This window comes from Elephas maximus, chromosome 19 (genome assembly GCF_024166365.1).
Source record: "Elephas maximus indicus isolate mEleMax1 chromosome 19, mEleMax1 primary haplotype, whole genome shotgun sequence".
Taxonomy (NCBI): Eukaryota; Metazoa; Chordata; class Mammalia; order Proboscidea; family Elephantidae; genus Elephas; species Elephas maximus.
In genome coordinates, this window is record NC_064837.1 from 12,551,337 (window position 1) to 12,561,865 (window position 10,529).

General features: G+C 50.0%; 6 non-coding genes across 6 annotated transcripts; all 6 read left to right on the forward strand.

The window, feature by feature from the left end:
• The first annotated feature begins 609 nt into the window (after positions 1-609).
• TRNAI-AAU (transfer RNA isoleucine (anticodon AAU)) lies at positions 610-683 on the forward strand. Its single transcript has one exon. It is a non-coding gene; the product is annotated as a tRNA-Ile (tRNA).
• A 395-nt stretch (positions 684-1,078) lies between these two features.
• Positions 1,079-1,160, forward strand: TRNAS-AGA (transfer RNA serine (anticodon AGA)). Its single transcript has one exon. It is a non-coding gene; the product is annotated as a tRNA-Ser (tRNA).
• Positions 1,161-1,459: 299 nt separating this feature from the next.
• On the forward strand, positions 1,460-1,533 carry TRNAT-AGU (transfer RNA threonine (anticodon AGU)). The gene has a single exon. It is a non-coding gene; the product is annotated as a tRNA-Thr (tRNA).
• Positions 1,534-4,890: 3,357 nt separating this feature from the next.
• TRNAP-CGG (transfer RNA proline (anticodon CGG)) lies at positions 4,891-4,962 on the forward strand. The gene has a single exon. It is a non-coding gene; the product is annotated as a tRNA-Pro (tRNA).
• Positions 4,963-5,571: 609 nt separating this feature from the next.
• Positions 5,572-5,643, forward strand: TRNAD-GUC (transfer RNA aspartic acid (anticodon GUC)). The gene has a single exon. It is a non-coding gene; the product is annotated as a tRNA-Asp (tRNA).
• Positions 5,644-7,092: 1,449 nt separating this feature from the next.
• Positions 7,093-7,164, forward strand: TRNAW-CCA (transfer RNA tryptophan (anticodon CCA)). The gene has a single exon. It is a non-coding gene; the product is annotated as a tRNA-Trp (tRNA).
• The last annotated feature ends 3,365 nt before the right edge of the window (positions 7,165-10,529 follow it).

A 10,529-nucleotide genomic window follows, 5' to 3' on the forward strand; every position in this document is an offset into this window, starting at 1 on the left:
CTGGCGCAGCAGAGAAAATGATAGCAGAAGTCAGGAACCCGTAAGGGAGTAAATTAGGGAGTGGGGTAGGGCACAGAATGGCTGTGATGGTCTCAGTCAGCAAGGCTGATGTGTGGGAGAAGTCAAGTTTGACGGCCTAGAGTTGCTGGAGGCACAAGATGGGTGTGGGAGAAAGAGGTGCCTAACACTAGGAGGGGCATGTGAGGTAAGGGTGCCTATCCTATGGAATCCCAGTCAGGAGTTAGTGCTGTGGGCCCCCCATGGGCCAGGCCTAAGGCAGATAGATGCTTAATAAACACTATGAGATCTGCGAAAACTAAATCAGAACCCAGAGTCAGGGGTTGCAGGAGCAATTGTTTCAGGGTGCTCATGCGTTTGGCTGGTGTTCCCCCATTTCTTTCCTGGGGGAGAGGTGGAGCTGAACCACACCTCTTTGAGCTGTTCAGAGGGCACTCCTTTTTTGGTCGTCAGGGATCGGTTCTAATTTGCTTTTGGGAGGCCTTTGGAGTGCCTTCAGGTCCACGCAGCAAGTATTGTTATTGAATCTGTTGCAGGTTTGGAATTTACAGTTGCCACATATGGAGAAAAGAGGGCTCTGCTTTCCCAGCGGGCCGGTTAGCTCAGTTGGTTAGAGCGTGGTGCTAATAACGCCAAGGTCGCGGGTTCGATCCCCGTACGGGCCACAAAGTTTTTTTTCCCTGCTCTCGCGTAGAAGGTTCTACCTGGAGTCACTGCTTCACAACAACCTGAGTTCCTTGCGCACTCCGAGGACTGGAATTGGGAGACTTCATGGCTGGGGTGGGAGGAACGTTCCCCCCACCTTCCCGGAGAGCGCCTTGCTGGAAACCGGCGGAGAATGGGAAGATCCGGGAGAAAAACCCCAGAAAGGCGGACGGTAGTGGGGCGGGGCCGCGAACGAAAGGCCGTTCTTCGGCATTTGCACCGTCAGCTTCCCAGCCGAGGCCAGCCGGCCCTTGCAGGCCCGGAACCGAAAGGAACGTGGCAGGGAAGGGAGTGAAGTGTTCACGGTGCCTGGAAACTAGCAAAGGGACAGCTCAAAGCCGCCCCGTAGGCGCGAGTAGTCGTGGCCGAGTGGTTAAGGCGATGGACTAGAAATCCATTGGGGTCTCCCCGCGCAGGTTCGAATCCTGCCGACTACGAGTTGTTTTTCTTCGACTTAGTGATCACATAATTTTCCATGGTCCAGCCTGCACCCCCTGAAATTCCTCCGTTTCCAGAATCCGAGGCCCCGGGAATGGGACCGCCTACCTTGGGGCTGCTGCTGAGATCTTCGATGTATTTCTTTTAAAAACAATGGGGGATTCCATTGGATGGATGCGTGGAGTAAAACCTGCAGATTGACCAAATTAGTTCTAGAAAAATCTGAAAAACAGGATGTGTCCAGGCCCTGAGTGGTATACTCCTGTAGGGCAGTTTCCAGAAACACCTTGGCAGCGTCGGCGCCGTGGCTTAGTTGGTTAAAGCGCCTGTCTAGTAAACAGGAGATCCTGGGTTCGAATCCCAGCGGTGCCTTTATTCAGCGAAGAGATGGTCGCTCGTTTTATTGCTGAACCCACATTTCTTACATTGTTTTTATTCTGGAGCGTGCAAGGGTCCCAGTTCCGCGCTCAAATCACCCAAATTTCCTGCTGAAGTAGCAGCCCCCGAACAGGGCAAGAGTCCTGCGCAGGCCCATACCTACCTTCGGCCAGCTGGCGCCACACTCGGCTGGTGGGCTAGCCCCAGGCGGCCATCCTAACGTCCGCGAGAGGAGCTGTCCCGTCACCCAGGCTTCTTCCGCTACACCGCTAGTACTCCCTCTAGAGCCTGAAGTCGGCTTGTTTTGCTGTCTTTTGGCTTTGGAGTTCTTTTCTGGAGGGCGGGCAGTGCGCTTCTAAGTGCAGACCCTTATCAGGCCCTTGACTGGAGTTCTCTCTACTCCTCTCCACAAGTGGGCAATCAAGGTGAGGAGTTAGCGGTAGGAGATGGCTGCTCTGGCGCCCTCTGGTTTCCTGCAGGAGGGAGCCCAAGGGGTCTTGTGGACAGGGAGGGTGCAGAAGCAGAAGGTAGAGCCATCCGTGGTGGGGTCTCCAGGGATCCTGGTGTGAAAGGGCAAGGAGCGTCTCTGAAGCCAGGCTGATGAGGGTGGAAGTAAATGCTGGGGAGAAGGAGGCGAAAGGTAGGATCCGTGGGCTGTCTGCACGTCCTAAAACCTCCTTGGAAGAAAGGCAGAAAGGTCTAGACACCATCCTTTGGCCCAGGAATAAATGTTTGAAGGAATTGTTATCTCCAGGTGACAGGTCAAACAGATGATGCAGCACGGCGGAAACACGTTTGTGCCAAGCACTGGGCTGGACACCGCACCAGATGAATAAGGCACAGCCTCTTAAAACACCGGAAAACACAGTCACAACCCAGTGCACTAAGCGCAGCGACAGAGAGGGACAGGGTGCTGTGGGAACACCAAGAAGTGGCGTCTCATGGGTCTGCAGGTGGAGAGTGGTCAGGGAAGGCTTTCTGGGTAAGGTGAGCTAAGTCTTAAGACCAAAAAGGTATCTGCCATCTGTTCTACTAATCAACTGCTCCGTACCAGGCATTGTTCTGGGCTCTGGGAATACACCAGGGAACGAAACAGGAGAAAATCTCTTCCTCCTGGAGTTTATATTGGGGGAGGGGTGGAAGAGACAGGTAATAAACATAACAAAATAAAAATGAAATTATGTAAAACAAACCAAACCCGTTGCCGTCGAGTCAGTTCTGACTCACAGCGACCCTATAGAAGAGTTTCCAAAGAGCGCCTGGTGGATTTGAACTGCCAGTCCTATTTGGCTAGCAGCCATGGCGTTTAACCACTACACCACCGGGGTTTCCGAAATTAAAGCATATGCTAATAATTGCTCTGTAGAAAAACAACAGGAGGGATCAGAGAGTGTGTGTGGACTGGGGCAGGGGTCGGCTGCAGAAATGCCAAAGGTTTACTACACCAGGGAAGTTGTAGGAGAGGTGGAGAGAAGGGGACATATTCAAGACATGTTTAGGATAAAGAAAACAATAGGACTGGGTAACTGATTGGATGGAGTCTGTAAAAGAGAGAAATCCAGCATATCAGGGTTCTTTTTTAGGGGGTACCACCACCACAAATTCCCTAAGAATATCTTCTCACCCTTTCCTACCCAATTTTTTTTTCAGATGATTGTGACTACTGAAAGTTACACGTTAGAACTCAACTTTGCAGTGTAAAGTTTGACTCGTGTTAAATAAAGTGTAAAACTCTTCCACCAAAGTTTCAGCAATGATCAACTATTTAACCTTAGTTTTTAGATTCTAAAAGTGGGGTCCATGGATGAGGCTTCAGGGTATCTGTGAACTCCCTGATATTGTATGCATTTTTCTAGGAAGAGGGGCCATAGATTTCATCATGTTCTATAAAGGATTTATGCCTCAACCTCAGTGCAGATTAAGTGCCTGAAACGTGGCTGGGGTGGGGGTGGGAGTGGGGGTGGGGAAGCACTGGGAAAGCTGCGGTCCAAGCGGAGGGAGATAGGAATTAGACAAGGAGGTATACCAAAATATCAGCCCTTGGTGCCTTCTCATGACCTCAAAGGCTTGGGGTGGGCTGCCCACCGCTGTCCTTCCCCGCTGTCTGGCCAGAGACACCTGGGAAAGAAGAAAAACAGCTGAACCCTTCATTAGAGTCTCCCCACCTCAAGGGTACATGGGGTTTGAGTATTTTCCCACAAATCACACAACTAGGGCGTGGGAAAAAATGGTTTGGCAGCCCAGAGATGCTCCCAGGCTGGTCGAGTGCCACAGCAGGCAGGTCAGAATCGTAATACTGGGAGGGCTCACCAGAACTCCCTCTCAGCTGAGGGAAAGCAGGATATAGGGCCTGCAGCCGACCCCACCAGACCTTGCCAGGGCTCTTGGTAGCCCTCAGGGAAGAATATGATGAGTGTATTAAGAGCTAAGAGGCTCAACTAGCAGCCCTGAGACTGGGCGGTCCCAAAACTGGGCCTGCTGGAGTTGGACCAGCTCCACGTGGGTGCTTGCCTAGAGCACCTTACCTTCTGGGGGTCTTAGGTGGCGGGTAGAAGGGTCTCCTTCTGAGCCATCTAGGAGGAACTGAAGAGCCGAGGCTAGACGGGAGGGAAGGGAGAGCCTAATCTTACAGGCAGGGAGCCCTCGGGACCAGTGCTAGCAGGTGTGTTGGACGTTAGGGACGGCCCTGGTGGCATGAACTGGCACCCCTCTCCACTCCCGCAGGCTGGAAAGCTGGTCCCCTTCCCCGACTGAGCCTGTCACCCAGCTCAGTAACGCCTCCTCCGCAGGTCTTCATGGTCCCAGGAATTACTCTCTCTGAATCCTCGCCTGGACTCCGCCACGCGGTCTGGAGAAACCGTGGCCTACCCTGGGGTCCGGCCCAGTGCTCGCCCAGTCCGCCACTCCAAGGGGACGGACAGATACAAGGAAGGGGCTGTTATTCACCTAGGGATTTCAGGGCCGGCTAATCGTCCCTCAGCCTGTCCCGAAGCCAGGCAACTCTATCGCTAGTCTTCAAAGCTCTGCAACAGGGGCTGGGACCGAGGACTGGCGCCGAGACCTTGACGATGGGTAGAGCGGGAATCCGGGTGTTGAAGGCAGACCCTGAAGAGAGGCACCGGGGTGAAGCCGAGACCCTTCCTTCCCACTCGCCCAACGCTATTTCCTGCGAGGAGTTGGAGCTCACCGACCCGGAGCTGGGAGAGGTTCTCAGAACCCTGCTCAGTATTCCCTGCTGCGGTACCGGTGAGCCCAGAGCGCACGCCTAGACCCTTCCCTCCCTGCAGTGACCCCAAGACCGCGGCAAGACTGGGAGACCTCTAAAGGAGTCCTCGGTCAACTCTACACGTCGGCTCGTTGGTCTAGGGGTATGATTCTCGCTTCGGGTGCGAGAGGTCCCGGGTTCAAATCCCGGACGAGCCCTGTTTTGCTTTTTTCGCTGGAATTAAAGTGCCCCGAGATATCTGTTGCTTCAGCGCGCTGCAGAGGTGGAACTGGAAAGTCATCGCTATGAACGAGTGGTTGGAGGGGGTGTGACTGCCCTGAGCTCTGGTCGTTCCGACTGGACAGCTCGGAAGCGGGAGGAAGCTCACGGGGCGTAGTCCGGCTGCGTGTGAGGAAGAGTGGAGGCGTGTACCGACTTGGGCGAGATGACTTTCTGCCCCGGCCTTCCTGCTTGGTGCCTCGCCCCGGCCTCCAGAGCCCTGATCTCGGTTTGACTGATGCCAGCCAACCTACAGCGGAGAGTGACAGTTAGTGAAGTGGCATGCGTTCGGGAGAATTCTGGGACTCTCAGAACTCGAACCTCTGCAATCTTGGAGCCTCTCTGGCTGGTGTCTCTCGGACCCTCCAGCTCTCTTCTGCCCTCCTAGGGACTCGCGCTCGGTCGTAATCTGGGATGTGCGTGGTTTTCTGTTCAGCATTTACTAATGGTGGGAAGGCCGGAATCTCCAGGTGATGCCCGCTTTGCGCGCTGCGCTTGGTGAAGGCCTCTGACCAAGGGCTTAGACTAGAGGTCGAAAGTAAGCTACTTCCTCGTTAGTATAGTGGTGAGTATCCCCGCCTGTCACGCGGGAGACCGGGGTTCGATTCCCCGACGGGGAGAGTAAGCGACATTTTCCTCCCACTCTTTCCTATTTTAAAGTCCACTAAAAAAAAAAAAAAAATTCTACTTATTTAGGACATACCTGTCCTGAGCCTTGGAAGGAAGACAAAAGAGAGGAAGGCATTGGGGGAGTTTGTCCTGACTCTCGAGCTCACATTCTAAATTTCTGTTTTTTCCTTCAAGTAACTTGCATCTTAAATGTGTGGCTAATTTATCTTTTTTTTTTTTCCAAGTCTCAGCTTGAAATTGAGCAAGGAACTTTCAGCCTCCCCCCACCCTCTACACGACGCGCGGTCCCAGGCCGGTGCCCTCACGGTCCGGCATGTCAAGACTGCTTTTTTGTTTGTTTTCGTTCGCCTCCTCCTTCTTGTGTCTGATTTGCAAGGGGAGCGGGCAGAGCAGGCGGTCCCGGCCCAGGTCCCGGCGCGCTGTTCTCGCTGGGAGAAGCCTGCGAGGGCGCATCTATCAAGAGTAGGGCTTTTGGGAACCTACGGCTGGGCGGAGATGGCGGGCGTAGCAGAGCAGGTCCCCTGGAAGGGAGCGATCCTCATGACACCCCTCGTCGCCCAACACAGGGACTCAGGGAACGAGAGGAAAAAAAAAAAAAAAAAGAGGTAGATCTGCGCTGGCTGGGACCTGAACCTGGCCCAGCCCCTCGGGATGCAGCCGTGCGCGCCGCTGTACCAGCAACGCCAGCTGGCTGCGGCCTGGCCTTGGACATTGCCAACGTTACAGACGTTGACAGAGTCGTGGCCCCAGTGACACGACTCCGGGGCTGAGCCAGGGTTAAATGAAGGGACTGGCACAAGTGAGTCTGAGGGTCCAGGCGGAAGCAACTAGTGGCGCGCAGAGCGCCCTTGAGTAAGAGGCGCGCGGCTCCCATCACCGCTAACGCGCGCCAGTCACCCCACGGGAGACTGTGATTATACCCAGTCTACGGATGAGAAAACCGAGGTCTAGGGACGCTAACTAGAAGTTTCCTGACTCACCGGCAGAGTATAGATTAAATCTAGGATTCGTCTAGGGGACAAAGAATGCAGTGAGACCATAATAATTTATCCGTAGGAAAAAAAGTCCCAAACACATAAAATTCGCATCTCTATCGATTTTATCGATAGAGCTCAATGCACCCTCGGTTAAAAGATTGGGCCTTAACCCAAGCGCACCTAAACACAATCTGCACCTCTTTGTCATTCCCCAGAGGAAGACTTAAATTCCTGTGTGCAGCTGTGAAGAATGTAAGCGGTGTCACCGACCAACCTTCACTGAGAACACAATAAAATATTATTTAAAGAAGTAAATAATGCCTATGTGCCGGCGCCTCTAGTCAGTTCCGGGCTGGGAAAACAACTCCAAACTTTGGGGGCGGAGCTTGAGAACAAAACTCCACCCTTGGTTGCTGATGATACATCTGTTCACGAGACCCACGAAGCGGCGGCGTTCGAGAAGGCCTCGTGGCGCAACGGTAGCGCGTCTGACTCCAGATCAGAAGGTTGCGTGTTCAAATCACGTCGGGGTCAAAAGGAGTACATATTTTCCGGAATCAAGATAGCTTTGCAGTGACCGCCGAGCGGGGGGAACTCTTTTGAATGAGAAAAATACAAACCTGAGTGTTTCTGTTTTTTTTTTTTTTCTAAAATATCTGAACTTTTATTTTCATTTTACTGTTTCCTCAAATGAACCAATTAAAACAGTGATACTTTTAATCTCATAGCTATTTTAGGTTATCCTAACACAGAATTGTTAATGAATAGTCTCCAGTCTTGTTCAGAAGATGTATTTGGCATAAGTGCTTTATTTCAAATAAATTTCTTTATTGGAAAGAATGCAGCAATAATTGATAATTTTTAAAGTAACAAGTCATTTATAATCATTATCCTAAGAACTATTTTCATTTTTGGGAAATTACCTTCCACTTGCCAGTGACGTCTATAATCTTGTACTCCATTATTTTCAACATCATTGTAATATAAATATGGCTCTATAGTCTTCGTAATTAAAGTTTTAATGGCCACCTAAACTTCAAGGGCAATTCTGCACACTATTAAGCAATTCTTCTAAAGCCAGGCATTTGCGTGGTTTGATTACTTGCACTTTTTTTCTGACTATTGCTGTGAGCATCTTTGTGCATCGCTTTGTCTTCGCCAGTGCAGGATTAGGTCTATGGCATAAAGTCCTGACACTCCATTTCCCGGGTTAAAGGCCATCCTTAGCCCTACTATATCGATGACTGTGGTGTTTTCTTAGAGGTCATCCAGTTGCCCTGTCTCATGAAGACCCCATGCCCAGCGGAACAAAAAGCTGCCCAGTCCTGCTCTGTTCCCATGATTAGTTGTGGACCTGACAATTGTGCTCCATAGGGTTTTCATTGGCTAATTTTCGGAAGTAGATCGCCAGACATTCCTTCCACCCCTAACTGTACTGCTGTCCAAAGGGCTGTGTTATTTTTTCAAGCAAAAATACATTTCCTTTCTTTTTTTCTCGTTCCTTCTTTTGTTTTTCTTTTCTTTTTTCTTGATTATTGTTTTCATTGTTGTCTTCTTTAGAATTTTGGTCCAAATTAACAAAAAAAAATTTTTTTAAACATCTCTGATGTTCTAGCCATATCAACATGAAGTAAAACACAAGGATGTTAAATACAAATATTACCTTTTCCCGTACTTCTCGGAAATCACTAGAAGGCAGGAGGAGCCGCATGCAATTTTGCTGTATATTGAAGAAAACGAAACAAAGAAATCCAGGCCTTGTCTTTTCCAGTGGGAAATTTCTTTCCTTGACATCTAAAACGAAGCCCGCCTTTATGCCTTAGTCACCACCACCCAGCCAGCAGACATCCTCCCAGGCTGGAAACTGCGCTTTGCCCTCTCCTTCCTTCTCCTGCCCCCAGCCTTCTGTCAGAGTGGTCACTGTGTCACCTGTACCAAGACAGAGGGCAGACAATAGGCCAGCCCTTGTTGCAGAAGCTGTGCTTGCTCAGATCGAAGAACTCCTGGGGACTTAGCAAGGCAATAGCCCAGGAGCTCTGGCAGCCTACTGGGGTGGTGTGAGGCAGCTGGCCCGCCAGTCCTGCTGCCCCTCAGCTGCCCACTCAAAGCAGAGCACCTTGCCTGAATTATTTTTTAAGGATCACAGAATGGGAATTTTCTAATTCTATCTTTTCTTCTACACTTATTAGCTGACATTCCTTCATAAAGACCCTTCTCTTATCCATTGGGGCCAAGCAACATTGAGGGTTACTCTGTGTCAGGCACTGTGCTAAGAGCTTCAGTGACCTTACTCCATTTAATCCTGACAACAGTCCTGCCACGCAGGATAGGTAAACTCATTCTAGAGGTCACACTCAGGGATTAAACACAAACGCATTGCCTAAGCAACACAGATTGCACGCGGTAGGTCCAGAGTCAAGCCTGTGACATTCCGCTGCATGGTGTTCCACAAAAGCTTCGTGATGAGTGACTGAATGAGGTCTGTGACCCTGGAGGGAAGGATGGTCATACAGTTTGCTTTATAGTCCAGAAGAGACCTGGGCATACTAGGGATCGAATATGGATAGTCTGCAGACCAAATCTAGCCCACAAACTTGTTTGGTAACTTATTTGCCAACATTTACAAGTCAGTAAATTAATCATGTAAATCTAGATTTCTAACTCCAAGATTAGGCCAAAGAACTAGTGGACCACTACCACAGCCTCCACCAGACTGAGTCCAGTACAACCAGATGGTGCCCAGCTACCACCACCGACTGCTCCGACAGGGATCACCATGGAGGGTCCTGGACAGAGCTGGAGATAAATGTAGAACAAAATACTAACTCATAAAAAAAGACCAGACTTATTGGCCTGGCAGAGACTGAAGAAACCACGAGAGTATAGCCCCAAAAACCCTTTTAGCTCAGTGATGAAGTTACTCCTGAGGTTCACCCTTCAGCCAAAGATTAGTCAGGCCCATAAAACAAAACGAGACTAAAGGGGCACACCAGCCCAGGGGCGAGATCTAGAAGGCAGGTGGGGACAGGAAAGCTGATAATAAGGAACCCAAGAAGGGAGAGTATTGACATGTCGTGGGGTTGGTAATCAATGTCACAAAACAAATTTGTGTATTAACTAATGAGAAACTAGTTTGTTCAATAAACCTTCATCTAAAGTGCAATCATAATCATAATAATAATAAATTAGATTTCTAGCTTCTCTTTAAAACTCTTAAGACCTGGCTGTACTTGAGCTACACTTCCACATAGTAACAATCCACCAGAGCTAAGTATTGCCTTGCTCTTTGAGGCATATATGCTCCCATTTGCCACACTCCCCACTACTCCCTATTATTTCCCCAACTGAAGCTGAACTCCAGTTGTTTTACTGTTACTTAGTGTACTTAATTCATACAACAACCTGGCTGTCATACACTCTGAAAGCCTGGCATTTAGAAAAGGCCCTTAATTTTTGGGAGACACATCATCGTAAGTTCCCACTCTGCCATTTCCCTTTTGCTTCAAATGCATACCATTGATATGATATGCATATCAACATGATAAAATATTTTTTAAAAGTGAACTAAAAGGCCATAACCAGTCATAAGAACAAGATATCACATATGCAAAGCCTTGAACGGGGCCGATGTTACAGGACTGCAGGGCTTGGGGTCTGGAAGTGGCAGCAGGAGCTGGGTGCTCATGTCCAGTAGGGAAACAGGGACTAACTGGGGACAGAGGACTGGAGTCAGGCTCACTGAAGCCAGAGCAGGAATGGAATTCCTATATCGAAAAAGGAGGCTATAAACTGTCAACTCCTTGCCTAGAGCTTTAGGGCCAGAAATGCAGAAGGACTCAGATGCAGCCTCAAGACCTGAAACTGAAGCAACTTGCCCTCTGCTCACTGACTGCATTTGA